We start from the raw sequence: 20,638 nt of genomic DNA, 5'->3' as shown, positions 1-20,638 counted from the left end.
AATCTGTCCTTTTAGAGAACTAGCTGACAACCCTTTATCCAAACCTTCTTGGAGAAAGGAGAGAATCTTTGGAATTTTAATCTTACTCCAGGAGAATCCTTTGGATTCACACCAACAGATATATTTTTTCCATATTTTATGGTAAATCTTTCTAGTCACAGGTTTTCTGGCTTGGACCAGAGTATCTATCACAGAATTTGAAAACCCACGCTTGGATAAAATCAAGCGTTCAATTTCCAAGCAGTCAGCTGAAGAGAAACTAGATTTGGATGTTCGAATGGACCTTGTACTAGAAGATCCTGTCTCAAAGGTAGCTTCCATGGTGGAGCCGATGACATATTCACCAGGTCTGCATACCAAGTCCTGCGTGGCCACGCAGGAGCTATCAGAATCACCGAGGCCTTCTCCTGTTTGATCCTGGCTATGAGCCTGGGAAGGAGAGGAAACGGTGGAAACACATATGCTAGGTTGAACGACCAAGGCGCCACTAATGCATCCACTAGAGTCGCCTTGGGATCCCTGGATCTGGACCCGTAGCAAGGAATCTTGAAGTTCTGACGGGACGCCATTAGATCCATGTCTGGAATGCCCCATAATTGGGTTAACTGAGCAAAGACCTCCGGATGGAGTTCCCACTCCCCCGGATGGAAAGTCTGACGACTCAAATAGTCCGCCTCCCAGTTGTGTACTCCTGGGATGTGAATAGCAGATAGATGGCAGGAGTGATTCTCTGCCCATTGGATTATCTTGGTTACTTCCTTCATCGCTAGGGAACTCTTTGTTCCCCCCTGATGATTGATGTACGCAACAGTCGTTATGTTGTCCGACTGAAATCTTATGAACCTGGCTTCCGCTAGCTGAGGCCAAGCCAGGAGCGCATTGAATATAGCTCTTAGTTCCAAAATGTTTATCGGGAGAAGCGACTCCTCCCGCGACCATAGGCCCTGAGCTTTCAGAGAGTCCCAGACCGCGCCCCACCCCAAGAGGCTGGCGTCGGTCATGACGATGACCCACTCCGGTCTGCGGAAACTCATTCCCTGAGACAGGTGATCCTGGGTCAACCACCAGAGAAGTGAGTCCCTGGTTACCTGGTCTACTTGAATTTGGGGAGACAAGTCTGTATAGTCCCCATTCCACTGATTGAGCATGCACAGTTGTAATGGTCTTAGATGAATTCGAGCAAAAGGAACCAGATCCATTGCTGCGACCATTAGTCCTATTACTTCCATGCATTGAGCTATGGAGGGTTGAGGAATAGAGTGAAGAACACGACAAGCTTTTAGAAGCTTTGTCTTTCTGACTTCTGTGAGAAAGATCTTCATTTCCACAGAATCTATTATTGTTCCCAGAAAAGGAACCCTTGTGGACGGTGACAGTGAACTTTTTTCTATGTTCACCTTCCACCCGTGAGATCTGAGAAAGGCCAACACAATGTCTGTATGAGCCCTCGCTTTGGAAAGGGACGACGCTTGGATTAGGATGTCGTCTAGATAAGGTGCTACAGCGATGCCCCTCGGCCTTAGGACCTCTAGAAGGGACCCTAGCACCTTTGTGAAAATTCTGGGAGCGGTGGCTAAACCGAATGGAAGAGCCACAAACTGGTAATGTTTGTCCAGAAAGGCGAACCTCAGGAACTGATGATGAGATTTGTGGATTGGGATATGCAGATACGCATCCTTTAGATCCACGGTAGTCAAAAATTGACCCTGCTGGATTGTCGGTAAGATTGTCCGAATGGTTTCCATCTTGAAGGATGGAACTCTGAGGAACTTGTTTAATATCTTTAAATCCAGAATTGGCCTGAAAGTTCCCTCTTTTTTGGGAACCACAAACAGGTTTGAGTAAAAACCTAGACCTTGTTCCCCGGAGGGGACTGGGTTTATCACTCCCATCTTTGATAGGTCTCTTACACAATGTAAGAATGCCTGTTTCTTTATCTGGTCTGAAGATAAGCGAGACAGGTGGAACCTTCTCTTTGGAGGAAGTCCCTTGAATTCTAACAGGTATCCCTTGGAAACTATCTCTAGTGCCCAGGGATCCAGAACATCTCTTGCCCAAGCCTGAGCGAAGAGAGATAGTCTGCCCCCTACCAGATCCGGTCCCGGATCGGGGGCTACCCCTTCATGCTGTCTTGGTAGCAGCAGCAGGTTTCTTGGTTTGTTTTCCCTTGTTCCAGCCTTGCATGGGCTTCCAAGCGGATTTGGGCTGGGCCGCGTTACCTTCTTGTCTAGCGGCAGTGGAGTTATTAGCCGGTCCGTTCCTGAAATTGCGAAAGGAACGAAAATTAGACTTGTTCTTAGCCTTAAAAGGCCTATCCTGTGGGAGGGCATGGCCCTTACCCCCAGTGATGTCTGAAATAATTTCCTTCAATTCCGGCCCAAAAAGGGTCTTACCCTTGAAAGGAATATTCAGTAACTTAGTCTTGGACGACACATCTGCCAAACAGGATTTTAGCCAAAGCGCCCTCCGCGCTACTATAGCAAAACCTGAGTTTTTCGCCGCCAATTTCGTTATTTGAAAGGCGGCATCCAATATAAAGGAATTAGCTAACTTTAATGCGTGAATTCTGTCCATGACTTCTTCATAGGAAGTCTCTCTCTGGAGCGACCTTTCTAGTTCTTCGAACCAAAAGGACGCCGCTGAAGTGACAGTAATAACACACGTAGCTGGTTGAAGGATGTACCCTTGCTGAACAAAAATCTTTTTAAGCAATCCTTACAATTTTTTATCCATAGGATCTTTGAAAGCGCAGCTGTCCTCTATAGGAATAGTTGTGCGCTTTGCTAGTGTTGAAACAGCTCCCTCAACCTTCGGGACCGTTTGCCATGCGTCCCTTCTAGGGTCTACTATGGGAAACATTTTCTTAAATATAGGAGGTGGGGCAAAGGGTACACCTGGCTTCTCCCACTCCTTTTCCACTATGTTCGCTACCCTCTTAGGTATTGGAAAAGCGTCGTCGTGCACTGGGACCTCTAAAAATTTGTCCAATTTACACAACTTCTCTGGTACTACCATGGAATCACAGTCATCCAGAGTAGCTAATACCTCCTTAAGCAAAGCGCGGAGATGTTCTAGCTTAAACTTAAATGCCACTAGATCAGGTTCTGCCTGTTGAGAAATTATTCCCGAGTCTGAAATTTCACCTTCAGACAGCCCTTCCCTTACAGCCAATTCCGATTGATGCGAGGGTAAAATAGATAAGGCATCGTCAGCGTCTGATTGTTCATCCTTTTTATCTGTATTTAAAACTGAACAATCACGCTTTCTCTGAAAAGCTGGCAGTTTGGATAAAAGATTTGCTATAGAATTATCCACTACTGCTGATAATTGTTGCATAGAAATAAGCACTGGCGCGTTAGGTGTCGCCTGCGCGGGCAAAGCTGGTGTAGACACAGAAGGAGAGGATGTAGAGCTATCCCCACTACCTTCATTAGATAAATCATCTTGGGCAACCTTATGAAAAATAACAGAGCTGTCCTGATTTTGTTTGGACGCTATGGCGCAATTATCACAAACACTCGAAGGGGGAACCACATTTGTCTCTATACACACAGAACATAGGTTATCTGATGGAACAGACATGTTAAACAGATTTAGGCAGGTAAACAATGCAATAAAAACGATTTTAAACAAAAACGTTACTGTCTCTTTAAATAATAAAATGACACATTTATTTCTGAATGTTCAAAAAACTATGAAGGCAATATCCGATTTTTCTGAAATTTGGACCCCAGTGTCTTAATGCTTAGAAAACAGAATTTATGTTTACCTGATAAATTACTTTCTCCAACGGTGTGTCCGGTCCACGGCGTCATCCTTACTTGTGGGATATTCTCCTCCCCAACAGGAAATGGCAAAGAGCCCAGCAAAGCTGGTCACATGATCCCTCCTAGGCTCCGCCTACCCCAGTCATTCGACCGACGTTAAGGAGGAATATTTGCATAGGAGAAACCATATGTTACCGTGGTGACTGTAGTTAAAGAAAATAAATTATCAGACCTGATTAAAAAAACCAGGGCGGGCCGTGGACCGGACACACCGTTGGAGAAAGTAATTTATCAGGTAAACATAAATTCTGTTTTCTCCAACATAGGTGTGTCCGGTCCACGGCGTCATCCTTACTTGTGGGAACCAATACCAAAGCTTTAGGACACGGATGAAGGGAGGGAGCAAATCAGGTCACCTAAATGGAAGGCACCACGGCTTGCAAAACCTTTCTCCCAAAAATAGCCTCAGAAGAAGCAAAAGTATCAAATTTGTAAAATTTAGAAAAAGTGTGCAGTGAAGACCAAGTCACTGCCTTACATATCTGATCAACAGAAGCCTCGTTCTTGAAGGCCCATGTGGAAGCCACAGCCCTAGTGGAGTGAGCTGTGATTCTTTCAGGAGGCTGCCGTCCGGCAGTCTCATAAGCCAATCGGATAATGCTTTTAATCCAGAAGGAGAGAGAGGTAGAAGTTGCTTTTTGACCTCTCCGTTTACCAGAATAAACAACAAACAAAGACAAAGTTTGTCTGAAATCCTTAGTAGCTGCTAAGTAAAATTTGAGAGCACGAACTACATCCAAGTTGTGCAACAAACGTTCCTTCTTTGAAACTGGATTAGGACACAAAGAAGGCACAACTATCTCCTGGTTAATGTTTTTGTTAGAAACAACTTTTGGAAGAAAACCAGGTTTAGTACGCAAAACCACCTTATCTGCATGGAACACCAGATAAGGAGAAGAACACTGCAGAGCAGATAATTCTGAAACTCTTCTAGCAGAAGAAATTGCAACCAAAAACAAAACTTTCCAAGATAATAACTTAATATCAACGGAATGTAAGGGTTCAAACGGAACCCCCTAAAGAACTGAAAGAACTAGGTTGAGACTCCAAGGAGGAGTCAAAATTTTGTAAACAGGCTTGATTCTAACCAGAGCCTGAACAAAGGCTAGAACATCTGGCACAGCTGCCAGCTTTTTGTGAAGTAACACAGACAAGGCAGAAATCTGTCCCATCAAGGAACTTGCAGATAATCCTTTTTCCAATCCTTCTCGAAGGAAGGATAGACTCTTAGGAATCTTAACCTTGTCCCAAGGGAATCCTGCAGATTCACACCAACAGATATACCAAATTATGTGGTAATTTTTCTGGTTACAGGCTTTCAGGCCTGAACAAGAGTATTAATAACAGAATCTGAGAACCCTCGCTTTGATAAGATCAAGCGTTCAATCTCCAAGCAGTCAGCTGGAGTGGGTCGAACGGACCTAGAACAAGAAGGTCTCGTCTCAAAGGTAGCTTCCATGGTGGAGCCGATGACATATTCACCAGATCTGCATACCAAGTCCTGCGTGGCCACGCAGGAGCTATCAAAATCACCGACGCCCTCTCCTGATTGATCCTGGCTACCAGCCTGGGGATGAGAGGAAACGGCGGGAACACATAAGCTAGTTTGAAGGTCCAAGGTGCTACTAGTGCATCCACTAGAGCCGCCTTGGGATCCCTGGATCTGTACCCGTAGTAAGGAACTCTGAAGTTCTGACGAGAGGCCATCAGATCCATGTCTGGAATGCCCCACGGTTGAGTGACTTGGGCAAAGATTTCCGGATGGAGTTCCCACTCCCCCGGATGCAATGTCTGACGACTCAGAAAATCCGCTTCCCAATTTTCCACTCCTGGGATGTGGATAGCAGACAGGTGGCAGGAGTGAGACTCCGCCCATAGAATGATTTTGGTCACTTCTTCCATCGCTAGGGAACTCCTTGTTCCCCCCTGATGGTTGATGTATGAACTTGGCCCTCGCTAGCTGAGGCCAAGCTTTGAGAGCATTGAATATCGCTCTCAGTTCCAGAATATTTATCGGTAGAAGAGATTCTACCCGAGACCAAAGACCCTGAGCTTTCAGGGATCCCCAGACCGCGCCCCAGCCCATCAGACTGGCGTCGGTCGTGACAATGACCCACTCTGGTCTGCGGAAGGTCATCCCTTGTGACAGGTTGTCCAGGGACAGCCACCAACGGAATGAGTCTCTGGTCCTCTGATTTACTTGTATCTTCGGAGACAAGTCTGAATAGTCCCCATTCCACTGACTGAGCATGAACAGTTGTAATGGTCTTAGATGAATGCGCACAAAAGGAACTATGTCCATTGCCGCTACCATCAAACCTATCACTTCCATGCACTGCGCTATGGAAGGAAGAGGAACGGAATGAAGTATCCGACAAGAGTCTAGAAGTTTTGTTTTTCTGGCTTCTGTCAGAAAAATCCTCATTTCTAAGGAGTCTATTATAGTTCCCAAGAAGGGAACCCTCGTTGACGGAGATAGAGAACTCTTTTCCACGTTCACTTTCCATCCGTGAGATCTGAGAAAGGCCAGGACAATGTCCGTGTGAGCCTTTACTTGAGGAAGGGACGACGCTCGAATCAGAATGTCGTCCAAGTAAGGTACTACAGCAATGCCCCTTGGTCTTAGCACCGCCAGAAGGGACCCTAGTACCTATGAGAAAATCCTAGGAGCAGTGGCTAATCCGAAAGAAAACGCCACGAACTGGAAATGCTTGTCCAGGAATTCAAACCTTAGGAACCGATGATGTTCCTTGTGGATAGGAATATGTAGATACGCATCCTTGAAATCCACCTTGGTCATGAATTGACCTTCCTGGATGGAAGGAAGGAGTGTTCGAATGGTTTCCATCTTGAACGATGGAACCTTGAGAAACTTGTTCAAGATCTTGAGATCCAAGATTGGTCTGAACGTTCCCTCTTTTTTGGGAACTATGAACGGATTGGAGTAGAACCCCATCCCTTGTTCTCCTAATGGAACAGGATGAATCACTCCCATTTTTAGCAGGTCTTCTACCCAATCTAAGAATGCCTGTCTTCTTATGTGATCTGAAGACAACTGAGACCTGTGGAACCTCCCCCTTGGAGGAAGCCCCTTGAACTCCAGAGAATAACCTTGGGAGACTATTTCTAGCGCCCAAGGATCCAGAACATCTCTTGCCCCAGCCTGAGCGAAGAGAGAGAGTCTGCCCCCCACCAGATCCGGTCCCGGATCGGGGGCCCACATTTCATGCTGTCTTGGTAGCAGTGGCAGGTTTCCTGGCCTGCTTTCCTTTGTTCCAGCCTTGCATAGGTCTCCAGGCTGGATTGGCTTGAGAAGTATTACCTTCCTGCTTAGAGGACGTAGCCCTTGGGGCTGATCCGTTTCTGCGAAAGGGACGAAACTTAGGTTTATTTTTGGTCTTGAAAAGACCTATCCTGAGGAAGGGCGTGGCCCTTGCCCCCAGTGATATCAGAGATAATCTCTTTCAAGTCAGGGCCAAAGAGTGTTTTCCCCTTGAAAGGAATGTCAAGCAATTTGTTCTTGGAAGACGCATCCGCTGCCCAAGATTTTAACCAAAGCGCTCTGCGCCACAATAGCAAACCCAGAATTTTTTCGCCGCTAACCTAGCCAATTGCAAGGTGGCGTCTAGGGTGAAAGAATTAGCCAATTTAAGAGCACGAATTCTGTCCATAATCTCCTCATAAGAAGAAGAATTACTAATAATCGCCTTTCCTAGCTCATCAAACTAGAAACACGCGGCTGCAGTGACAGGGACAATGCATGCAATTGGTTGTAGAAGGGAACCTTGCTGAACAAACATCTTTAGCAGACCTTCTAATTTTTTATCCATAGGATCTTGGAAAGCACAACTATCTTCTATGGGTATAGTGGCGCGCTTGTGTAGAGTAGAAACCGCCCCCTCGACCTTGGGGACTGTCTGCCATCAGTCCTTTCTGGGGTCGACTATAGGAAAACAATTTTATAAATATGGGGGGAGGTACTAAAGGTATACCGGGCCTGTCCCATTCTTTACTAACAATGTACGCCACCCGCTTGGATATAGGAAAAGCTTCGGGGGGCCCCGGGGCCTCTAAGAACTTTTCCATTTTACATAGTGGTTCTGGAATGACCAGATAATCACAATCATCCAAATTGGATAACACCTCCTTAAGCAGAGCGCGGAGATGTTCCAACTTAAATTTAAAAGTAATCACATCAGGTTCAGCTTATTGAGAAATGTTTCCTGAATCTGAAATTTCTCCCTCAGACAAAACCTCCCTGGCCCCCTCAGACTGGTGTAGGGGCCCTTCAGAAACCATATCATCAGCGTTCTCATGCTCTACAGAATTTTCTAAAACAGAGCAGTCGCGCTTTCACTGATAAGTGGGCATATTGGCTAAAATGTTTTTGATAGAATTATCCATTACAGCCGTTAAATGTTGCATAGTAAGGAGTATTGGCGCACTAGATGTACTAGGGGCCTCCTGTATGGGCAAGACTGGTGTAGACGAAGGAGGGGATGATGCAGTACCATGCTTACTCCCCTCACGTGAGGAATCATCTTGGGCATCATTTTTACTAAAAAAATTTTATGACATAAAATACATATAGTTAAATGAGAAGGAACCTTGGTTTCCCCACAGTCAGAACACAATCTATCTGGTAGTTCAGACATTGTAAACAGGCATAAACTTGATAACAAAGCACAAAAAACGTTTTAAAATAAAACCGTTACTGTCACTTTAAATTTTAAACTAAACACACTTTATTACTGCAATTGCGAAAAAGTATGAAGGAATTGTTCAAAATTCACCAAAATTTCACCACAGTGTCTTAAAGCCTTAAAAGTATTGCACACCAAATTTGGAAGCTTTAACCCTTAAAATAACGGAACCGGAGCCGTTTTTATATTTAACCCCTTTACAGTCCCTGGAATCTGCTTTGCTGAGACCCAACCAAGCCCAAAGGGGAATACGATACCAAATGATGCCTTCAGAAAGACTTTTCTATGTATCAGAGCTCCACACACATGCAGCTGCATGCCATGCTGTCCTCAAAAACAAGTGCGCCATACCGGCGCGAAAATGAGGCTCTGACTATGATTAGGGAAAGCCCCTAAAGAATAAGGTGTCAAAAACAGTGCCTGCCGATATAATCATATCAAAATACCCAGAATAAATGATTCCTCAAGGCTAAATATGTGTTAATAATGAATCGATTTAGCCCAGAAAAAGTCTACAGTCTTAATAAGCCCTTGTGAAGCCCTTATTTACTATCTTAATAAACATGGCTTACCGGATCCCATAGGGAAAATGACAGCTTCCAGCATTACATCGTCTTGTTAGAATGTGTCATACCTCAAGCAGTAAGAGACTGCACACTGTTCCCCCAACTGAAGTTAATTGCTCTCAACAGTCCTGTGTGGAACAGCCATGGATTTTAGTTACGGTGCTAAAATCATTTTCCTCATACAAACAGAAATCTTCATCTCTTTTCTGTTTCTGAGTAAATAGTACATACCAGCACTATTTTAAAATAACAAACTCTTGATTGAATAATAAAAACTACAGTTAAACACTAAAAAACTCTAAGCCATCTCCGTGGAGATGTTGCCTGTACAACGGCAAAGAGAATGACTGGGGTAGGCGGAGCCTAGGAGGGATCATGTGACCAGCTTTGCTGGGCTCTTTGCCATTTCCTGTTGGGGAGGAGAATATCCCACAAGTAAGGATGACGCCGTGGACCGGACACACCTATGTTGGAGAAAGTATTGCAGCTTTTTACCTTCCTTAGGGGTCACCATTCACAGAAAAAAGCCTTTTGTAGTCACTTTCTGAACCACAGGACCCTCTCACATGAATCTGCATGCACTGCCTTGAATTCAACTGCGCAGCTGAAGCGCCAAAATGAGGCTTCCTCCCTCAGCACACTAGAGTGAAGGGGCCTTCCTGACTAGATTTAGGTGTCTAAAACAAGCCAGATCAATAAAAAACGTTCCCAAGTGTATGTGAGCTTATAAAATATTTCAAATGGTATAATATTGTAATAAACCAATCGATTTTGCCCCTAACAGTGTCTACCAGCATAAAAAACAAAAAGGGGAAGCCTGTTATCTTTTTTGCTGAGGTGAAAGAAAAATGGCTTACCGTTTCCCCTGAGGGGAAAAATGACTGTCATCTAGCATTAGCCTGTGTTGTTAGAAGGAGACTAGTCATACCTGAAGCAGATAAGTCTGCAAACTGTTACCCCCAACTGAAGTTCTCTTGTTTCAACAGTCCTGCGTGGTAACAGTAATGGATTTTAGTTACTGGTGCTAAAATCATAGCCCTCTTAAACAGAAATCTTCATCACTTTTCTGTTATAGAGTAAATAGTACAAGCCAGCACTATTTTAAAATAACAAACTCTTGATAGAAGAATAAAAAACTACAACTAACACCACAAACTCCTCGCCATCCCCGTGGTAGATGCTACTTGTTCAGAGCGGCAAGGAGAATGACTGGGGGTCGGAGCCAGAGGGGGAGCTATATAGACAGCTCTTGCTGTGTGCTCTCCTTGCCTTTCCCTGTGGGGGAGAATATTTCCCACAAGTAATGGATGACGCCGTGGACCGGACACACCAATGTTGGAGAAAAACTGACTAAAATATTAAATCTCCCGTTACTGTCTAACACGCCTCCCAAACATAGCCCGACATGTCCGCAATCTATCCGCAATCCCCCCTCTCACTTCTAACAATAAATGTATTAACCCCTAAACCGCCACTCCCGGACCCCGCCGCCACCTATATTAACTGTATTACCCCCTAATCTGAGCCCCCTACCCCGCCGCAACCTATATTAACTGTATTAACCCCTAATCTGATCCCCCTACACCGCCGCCAGCTACATTAAAATGATTACCCCCTAATGTGAGCCCCTACCCCGCCGCCACCTACATTAAAATGATTACCCCCTAATGTGAGCCCCTACCCCGCCACCACCTACATTAAAAATGATTACCCCCTAATATGAGCCCCTACCCCGCCGCCACCTATATTATATGTACTACCCCCTAATCTGACCCCCTTACACATGCCGCCACCTATATTAAATTTATTAACCCCTAATCTAATCCCCCTACACCGCCGCCACCTATATTAAAATTATTAACCCCTAATCTAATCCCCCTACACTGCCGCCAACTATATTAAATATATTAACCCCTAATCTAATCCCCCTACACCGCCGCCACCTATATTAAATATATTAACCACTAAACCTAAGTCTAACCCTAACACCCCCTAACGTAATTATTATTAAAATAAATCTAAATAATATTAATAATATTAACTAAATTATTCCTATTTAAATCTAAATATTACCTATAAAATAAACCCTACGATAGCTACAATATAATAAATAATTACATTGTAGCTATTTTAGGGTTTATATTTATTTTACAGGTAACTTGATATTTATTTTAACTAGGTACAATAGCTATTAAATAGCTAATAACTATTTAATAGCTACCTAGTTAAAATAATTACCAAATTACCTGTAAAATAAATCCTAACCTAAGTTACCATTACACCTAACACTACCCTATCAATAAATTAATTAAACTACAATTATCTAAACTAAAATACAATTAAATACACTAATCTATATTACAAAAACAAACACTAAATTACAAAAAATAAAAAAAGATTACAAGAATTTTAAGCTAATTGCACCTAATCTAAGCCCCCCAATAAAATAACAAAGCCCCCCAAAATAAAAAATATTCCCTACCCTAAACTAAATTAAAAAAGTAATCAGCTCTATTACCAGCCCTTAAAAGGGCCTTTTGTGGGGCATTGCCCCAAAGTAATCAGCTCTTTTACCTGTAAAAAAAAAAGAACAACCCCCCCATTAAAACCCACCACCCACACACCCCTACTCTAAAACCCACCCGATCCCCCCTTAAAAAAAACCTAAGTCTAACCCCCAAGTGGTCCTTACCTGTCCTGAAGACCGGCGGAGAAGTCTTCTTCCAGGCGGCGACCTCTTCTTCTTCCAGGAACCAGCCGGCGCGGAGCGGAGGAGTTGAAGACCGATGACCGCGGAGTTGAAGACCGTTCTCTCTGGAACTGAAGATCGGCGACGCTGGAACTGAAGACCGGAGCCATGGAGCGTGGAGGATCCTCTTCATACGATCTCCGCCGTACACTGAATAGGAATTCAAGGTGCGCTCTTAAAAATGGCGTCCCTTGATGAAAATCACAAGATAGCGATCTGGCTTAGGCAAAGGTACTATGAGGAAGGGGATAAAGCTGGCAAGTTACTGGCCAGGACATTGAAGCGATCCCAACTCAAAGCTTATGTGTACTCTATGAAGGACCACAGCAATGTGATCCACCGGGACAGTCGCGGTATAGCGGAAGTATTCCGTGCTTACTACGATGGTCTTTATAATCTCAAAACCACTTTGGACACTCAGTCAGGGGTAGAGCCCACACAGAGCCAATTGGCTCAGGACTACCTTAAGACCACTCGGCTCCGAATCTTAGACAAGGAAGCTGTGGCCTTCCTGGAGACATCCCTGTCTGGGGAGGAAATAGCGAACGCACTGAAAAGCCTCCCGAGTGGGAAATGCCCTGGCCCAGATGGGCTAAGTGCAAAATATTACAAGGCGTTTCTCCCGGAACTTCTACCACACCTCCAGAACTTGTTCAACACCTTACCCGACAGCGGGGCATTACCGGCATCCATGCTATCGGCATACATAACAGTATTACCAAAACCAGGAAAGGCCCCAGATAAACCGCAAAGTTATCGGCCGATATCCTTGCTGAACACTGACGTCAAGATCCTTGCAAAGGTGTTAGCAAACAGAGTTAATAAGTACCTACCAGACTTGATCGCTTTAGATCAGGTCGGATTCATACCGGGTAGGGAAGCTAGGGATAACACCCTTAAGGTGTTGAAGCTGCTCTCACACTCTGTCGACCGGGGGCTGCAATTCGCCCTGCTGTCGACTGATGCTGAAAAAGCTTTCGACAGGGTGAACTGGCAGTTCCTTAGAGGCACTCTGGAGACAATGGGATTCGGGAGGGGGTTCATCAACACAGTTTTTAGCCTCTATTCCTCTCCTAGTGCGAGGATACGGGTCAATGGTCTCCTCTCCGAGTCATTTGATATTTCAAATGGCACCAGGCAGGGGTGTCCCTTGTCTACCCTGCTGTTCGCCATCTCGGTAGAGGCCCTGGCGTACAAATCAAAGGATATCTAATAGGAGACCGGGAGTGTAAGATATGTATGTATGCCGATGATCTGCTGTTCACACTGCGAGATCTGGAGGCATCGGTTCCTGCTTTGCTACAGGAGTTTGGCAGATATGGAAAGGTCTCAAACTTTTTATTGAATGCCACTAAGTCGGAGGTTCTGGGAGTCAATTTAGACCCATCTGTTATGGGATGGCTTAAAGAACACAGCCCGTTTCAAATAAAAGAAAGCCGACTGAAGTATCTTGGCATACACTTGGCTGTCTCAGCCGCAGACCTATTTGAAGCTAACTACATGTCGCTCAGACGTGCAGTTGTGGCTGATCTTTCTGGGTGGAAACACAAACAATCTCTTGGTTAGGAAGAATAGGGGTAGTGAAAATGAATGTGCTCCCAAGAATATTGTATTTGTTTCAGACACTGCCTATCCCACTACCTCCCACTTTTCTCACACAGCTCCAAAGCTTAATTGAGGAATATGTTTGGCAGGGGATCAGACCGAGAGTCAACAGAAAGACGATGTATTTAGCAAGGGAGGATGGTGGACTGAGCCTTCCGGGCCTCAGGCTATACAGGAAAGCAGTGATCCTGCAGAGAATAGTTGAATGGTGCCAGGGTAATCTACAAAAAGATTGGATTACTATTGACAAAGAGGTTTTACAAGTGCAAGACCTGTCGCCCCTATTGTGGCCAGCTGCTAAGCACAGATCTTCACGTATACAGAAGTACCCCCTGCTGGAGGAACTGTTTGGCGTATGGGATACTACGATAAAAGTGGACTCCCATGTCTCTATGTTGTATTCCCCCCTGACGCCTGACATACCTCTTCAGTCTAGAATATCCCCGGAACAGAGCAGAGTATTTGGTAACAGAGTGGCCAGCTTTGTTTTAATGGGGAGAATAAAGACTAGGGAAGAGATTTTGACTGACTTCCCTGAGTTCCCAATGTCATGGTTTACCTATCTACAAATAGGACATTATATAAACACCCACAAACATAAGACACAATTAATGAGGGACCTTACGCCCTTTGAGGCATTATGCACGAAAAGAACTTCATCTAGACATTTGATCTCTATCATTTACACTCTTCTCCTTCACCCCAAGGACAGCCCCCTACCAAATTACACTAGAATGTGGCACAGAGAGTTGGGAACGGATTTATCCGAGGAGGCTTGGCAGCGTATTTTCCTGGCTGCCAGGACAGTCTCGGCTCGTATACAAGAGTCTCACTACAAGTTCCTGAGCAGATGGTATCTTACGCCATCTAGGCTCCGGGCAATCTACCCTAGAGTCTCAGACAGGTGCTGGAGAGGGTGCGGAGAGACAGGAACGATTTTACATATTTGGTGGGATTGTTCCCTTTTAGAGCCCTTCTGGTCCTCCGTTTGGCGGGAGATTCAGGTGATTCTGGAGATGGATATTCCGAAAATCCCAGAAATTTTGTTGTTCCCCTTTCCCAATAAAATAAAGTAAAGTCTGAAAAAGACCCTCCTAAAGCTGATGTTGACAGGAGCCAAAAATCTTGTCCCCCAGAGGTGGAAATCAGCTCAGATTCCCACGCTGGCGGAATGGAAACAAAGTGTGCAGGATATCTTGCTTCTGGAAAAATATCACTATGTCAAAATTCAGACATTGGATGTCTATGTGTCACTGCTGCAGATGTGGGACGGTGCCTGTCTGGTGGGCTAGCTAGTAGACCTGGAACCCCTGTAATTTAACGGACAGTTGTAAAATGTGAGATACCCCCCCTTTTTTTTTTTTTCTCTTTCTTTCTCTCTCTCTCCCCCCCTCTCTCTCTCTTCCTTCTCTATCATCCTTCCCCTCCCCCCCTCTCCCTACTCCTGCGTCACACATCTCCTTTTCCACTTCCTGACTATTCCCTTATTCACACGAAATTGAGAGGTATGCAAGGACCGGCCCTCTTATTAGTAACAACATGCTGAAATAAGTTGATATAACTTTTACATTCCTCCTGGTCCTGTTAGGTTTTTATGTGTTTGTTATGCCCAATTTTTGGGCCTATCTACAAAAGGTATATTTTATGTTACAGAAAATTTCTAAAAATTGTAAAAATGGAACAAAATGATTGTCGAGGCTTTGTCAAATGCTGTATATTTGACGTGGACCCGTTGCTCAGTGTGCCTAGAGGGATATGGCTGCACCTCACTGACGAGGTCCACAATAGGCCGAAACGTATGTCTGGGGTTTTGCTGTTTCTCTCGTTCAGAGAAGGATTGTCTGGTATTTCGGGGCTGGACTGTACTGTGAAGTCAGGATCAGACTGATATGCTTCAGGAAAGTTTTTCTCTGTGAAAGGCACATGTTGAGCAAAAAGAGGCTGCTTCTTGGGTGGTAACTAGCCATAGAACAAGCTATTATGCTATTGTTCGTTTCCAGGTTGAGCGCTTCTCTCTTTTTATTTATGCAAATTATGACATTTTGGGAAGTCTCCCTAAGTGTGATGCGGGAATCCAGACGTGGACCCGTTGCTCAGTGTGCCTAGAGGGATATGGCTGCACCTCACTGACGAGGTCCACAATAGGCCGAAACGTATGTCTGGGGTTTTGCTGTTTCTCTCGTTCAGAGAAGGATTGCCTGGTATTTCAGGGCTGGACTGTACTGTGAAGTCAGGATCAGACTGATATGCTTCAGGAAAGTTTTTCTCTGTGAAAGGCACATGTTGAGCAAAAAGAGGCTGCTTCTTGGGTGGTAACTAGCCATAGAACAAGCTATTATGCTATTGTTCGTTTCCAGGTTGAGCGCTTCTCTCTTTTTATTTATGCAAATTATGACATTTTGGGAAGTCTCCCTAAGTGTGATGCGGGAATCCAGACGTGGACCCGTTGCTCAGTGTGCCTAGAGGGATATGGCTGCACCTCACTGACGAGGTCCACAATAGGCCGAAACGTATGTCTGGGGTTTTGCTGTTTCTCTCGTTCAGAGAAGGATTGCCTGGTATTTCGGGGCTGGACTGTACTGTGAAGTCAGGATCAGACTGATATGCTTCAGGAAAGTTTTTCTCTGTGAAAGGCACATGTTGAGCAAAAAGAGGCTGCTTCTTGGGTGGTAACTAGCCATAGAACAAGCTATTATGCTATTGTTCGTTTCCAGGTTGAGCGCTTCTCTCTTTTTATTTATGCAAATTATGACATTTTGGGAAGTCTCCCTAAGAGTGATGCGGGAATCCAGACGTGGACCCGTTGCTCAGTGTGCCTAGAGGGATATGGCTGCACCTCACTGACGAGGTCCACAATAGGCCGAAACGTATGTCTGGGGTTTTGCCGTTTCTCTCGTTCAGAGAAGGATTGCCTGGTATTTCGGGGCTGGACTGTACTGTGAAGTCAGGATCAGACTGATATGCTTCAGGAAAGTTTTTCTCTGTGAAAGGCACATGTTGAGCAAAAAGAGGCTGCTTCTTGGGTGGTAACTAGCCATAGAACAAGCTATTATGCTATTGTTCGTTTCCAGGTTGAGCGCTTCTCTCTTTTTATTTATGCAAATTATGACATTTTGGGAAGTCTCCCTAAGTGTGATGCGGGAATCCAGACGTGGACCCGTTGCTCAGTGTGCCTAGAGGGATATGGCTGCACCTCACTGACGAGGTCCACAATAGGCCGAAACGTATGTCTGGGGTTTTGCTGTTTCTCTCGTTCAGAGAAGGATTGCCTGGTATTTCGGGGCTGGACTGTACTGTGAAGTCAGGATCAGACTGATATGCTTCAGGAAAGTTTTTCTCTGTGAAAGGCACATGTTGAGCAAAAAGAGGCTGCTTCTTGGGTGGTAACTAGCCATAGAACAAGCTATTATGCTATTGTTCGTTTCCAGGTTGAGCGCTTCTCTCTTTTTATTTATGCAAATTATGACATTTTGGGAAGTCTCCCTAAGTGTGATGCGGGAATCCAGACGTGGACCCGTTGCTCAGTGTGCCTAGAGGGATATGGCTGCACCTCACTGACGAGGTCCACAATAGGCCGAAACGTATGTCTGGGGTTTTGCTGTTTCTCTCGTTCAGAGAAGGATTGCCTGGTATTTCGGGGCTGGACTGTACTGTGAAGTCAGGATCAGACTGATATGCTTCAGGAAAGTTTTTCTCTGTGAAAGGCACATGTTGAGCAAAAAGAGGCTGCTTCTTGGGTGGTAACTAGCCATTGAACAAGCTATTATGCTATTGTTCGTTTCCAGGTTGAGCGCTTCTCTCTTTTTATTTATGCAAATTATGACATTTTGGGAAGTCTCCCTAAGTGTGATGCGGGAATCCAGACGTGGACCCGTTGCTCAGTGTGCCTAGAGGGATATGGCTGCACCTCACTGACGAGGTCCACAATAGGCCGAAACGTATGTCTGGGGTTTTGCTGTTTCTCTCGTTCAGAGAAGGATTGCCTGGTATTTCGGGGCTGGACTGTACTGTGAAGTCAGGATCAGACTGATATGCTTCAGGAAAGTTTTTCTCTGTGAAAGGCACATGTTGAGCAAAAAGAGGCTGCTTCTTGGGTGGTAACTAGCCATAGAACAAGCTATTATGCTATTGTTCGTTTCCAGGTTGAGCGCTTCTCTCTTTTTATTTATGCAAATTATGACATTTTGGGAAGTCTCCCTAAGTGTGATGCGGGAATCCAGACGTGGACCCGTTGCTCAGTGTGCCTAGAGGGATATGGCTGCACCTCACTGACGAGGTCCACAATAGGCCGAAACGTATGTATGGGGTTTTGCTGTTTCTCTCGTTCAGAGAAGGATTGCCTGGTATTTCGGGGCTGGACTGTACTGTGAAGTCAGGATCAGACTGATATGCTTCAGGAAAGTTTTTCTCTGTGAAAGGCACATGTTGAGCAAAAAGAGGCTGCTTCTTGGGTGGTAACTAGCCATAGAACAAGCTATTATGCTATTGTTCGTTTCCAGGTTGAGCGCTTCTCTCTTTTTATTTATGCAAATTATGACATTTTGGGAAGTCTCCCTAAGTGTGATGCGGGAATCCAGACGTGGACCCGTTGCTCAGTGTGCCTAGAGGGATATGGCTGCACCTCACTGACGAGGTCCACAATAGGCCGAAACGTATGTCTGGGGTTTTGCTGTTTCTCTCGTTCAGAGAAGGATTGCCTGGTATTTCGGGGCTGGACTGTACTGTGAAGTCAGGATCAGACTGATATGCTTCAGGAAAGTTTTTCTCTGTGAAAGGCACATGTTGAGCAAAAAGAGGCTGCTTCTTGGGTGGTAACTAGCCATAGAACAAGCTATTATGCTATTGTTCGTTTCCAGGTTGAGCGCTTCTCTCTTTTTATTTATGCAAATTATGACATTTTGGGAAGTCTCCCTAAGTGTGATGCGGGAATCCAGACGTGGACCCGTTGCTCAGTGAGCCTAGAGGGATATGGCTGCACCTCACTGACGAGGTCCACAATAGGCCGAAACGTATGTCTGGGGTTTTGCTGTTTCTCTCGTTCAGAGAAGGATTGCCTGGTATTTCGGGGCTGGACTGTACTGTGAAGTCAGGATCAGACTGATATGCTTCAGGAAAGTTTTTCTCTGTGAAAGGCACATGTTGAGCAAAAAGAGGCTGCTTCTTGGGTGGTAACTAGCCATAGAACAAGCTATTATGCTATTGTTCGTTTCCAGGTTGAGCGCTTCTCTCTTTTTATTTATGCAAATTATGACATTTTGGGAAGTCTCCCTAAGTGTGATGCGGGAATCCAGACGTGGACCCGTTGCTCAGTGTGCCTAGAGGGATATGGCTGCACCTCACTGACGAGGTCCACAATAGGCCGAAACGTATGTCTGGGGTTTTGCTGTTTCTCTCGTTCAGAGAAGGATTGCCTGGTATTTCGGGGCTGGACTGTACTGTGAAGTCAGGATCAGACTGATATGCTTCAGGAAAGTTTTTCTCTGTGAAAGGCACATGTTGAGCAAAAAGAGGCTGCTTCTTGGGTGGTAACTAGCCATAGAACAAGCTATTATGCTATTGTTCGTTTCCAGGTTGAGCGCTTCTCTCTTTTTATTTATACTGTATTCTTTTATGTCATACCATTGACTTTCATGTATAATGTTTGTTTACTTTTTCAATAAAGCTCCTTTGAAAAAAAAAAAAATAATAAAAAAAAAATGGCGTCCCTTGAATTCCTATTGGCTGATTTGAGCCTTCAAATTCAAATCAGCCAGTCGGATGAGAGCTACTTTAATTCTATTGGCTGATTTGAATAGCCAATAGAATAAGAGCTACTGTAATGCTATTGGCTATTCTAATCAGCCAATAGAATTACAGTAGCTCTTATTCTATTGGCTATTCAAATCAGCCAATAGAATTAAAGTAGCTCTCATCCGATTGGCTGATTTGGCTGGTTAATATATTTAATATAGGTGGCGGCGGTGTAGGGGGATTAGATTAGGGGTTAATAATTTTAATATAGGTGGCGGCGGTGTAAGGGGGTCAGATTAGGGGGTAGTACATATAATATAGGTGGCGGCGGGGTAGGGGGCTCACATAAGGGGTTAATGTAGTTAAAATAGGTGGCGGCAGGGTAGGGGGCTCAGATTAGGGGTTAATGTAGTTATAGGTGGCGGCGGTGTAGGGTGATCATATTAGGGGGTAATATAGTTAATGTAGGTGGCGGCAGGGTAGGGGGCTCACATTAGGGGGTAATCATTTTAATGTAGGTGGCGGCGGGGTAGGTGCTCACATTAGGGGGTAATCATTTTAATGTAGGTGGCGGCGGGGTAGGGGCTCACATTAGGGGGTAATCATTTTAATGTAGCTGGCGGCGGTGTAGTGGGATCACATTAGGGGGTTAGACATTTAATATAGCTGGCGGCGGTGTAGGGGGGTCAGATTAGGGGGTAAGACATTTAATGTAGCTGGCGGCGGGGTCTGGGAGCGGCGGTTTAGGGGATAAGCACTTTATTAAAGATTGCGGTGGGGGATTGCGGTTGACAGGTAGATAGACATTGCGCATGCGTTAGGTGTTAGGTTTTATTTTGCAGGTAGTTTATGGAGTTACGGGGCTCCAATACTCAGCGTAAGGCTTACTACGCCTGCAATTTGTGGCGAGGTGAAAATGAAATAAGATTTCTCCATTTTCGCCACGTAAGTCCTTACGCTGTATATTGGATACCAAACTGCGCGGGTTTGGTATATCACTCTATGGGCCAAAAAACTACGGCCGAAGGGTGAAATATATGAGCGTAACTTCTATATTACGCCGTATATGTGATACCAAACCAGCACAAAATTTGGCGTCGCCGGCTTTTGTGGGCGACGCTGCATATTGGATCGGCCCGTGGTCTGTTACTTTGTACTAGGTACTTTATATTGAGACTGCCCATCACAAGTAATCCAGCCTTTTAGAAAACACATAATTAAACAGCCTTAAAGGGACATGAAACCCAACATTTTTCTTTTTTCTTCTTATTTTTCATGCTTCAAATAGGGCATGCAATTTCACACAACTTTCCAATTTACTTCTTTTAAACAATTTGCTTTATTCTCTTGGTATCCTTTTTTGAAAGAGCAGCTGTGCACTACAGGGAATTATCTGAAGACATCTGGTGAAACAAGGTAAAGAGGCATTTTTGTGCAGCCACCAATCAGCAGCTAGCT

General features: G+C 44.8%; 1 protein-coding gene across 1 annotated transcript in view; it reads right to left on the bottom strand.

Moving 5' to 3' along the window:
• The window catches only part of LOC128645217 (protein mono-ADP-ribosyltransferase PARP14), a 374,228-nt gene that overhangs the window by 166,741 nt on the left and 186,849 nt on the right, over nucleotides 1-20,638 (bottom strand). The window lies entirely within an intron of this gene.

The sequence above is a fragment of the Bombina bombina genome, chromosome 1 (genome assembly GCF_027579735.1).
Source record: "Bombina bombina isolate aBomBom1 chromosome 1, aBomBom1.pri, whole genome shotgun sequence".
Taxonomy (NCBI): Eukaryota; Metazoa; Chordata; class Amphibia; order Anura; family Bombinatoridae; genus Bombina; species Bombina bombina.
Note: the sequence above shows the minus strand (reverse complement) of the source record. Positions and strands in the feature narration are given on the sequence as shown.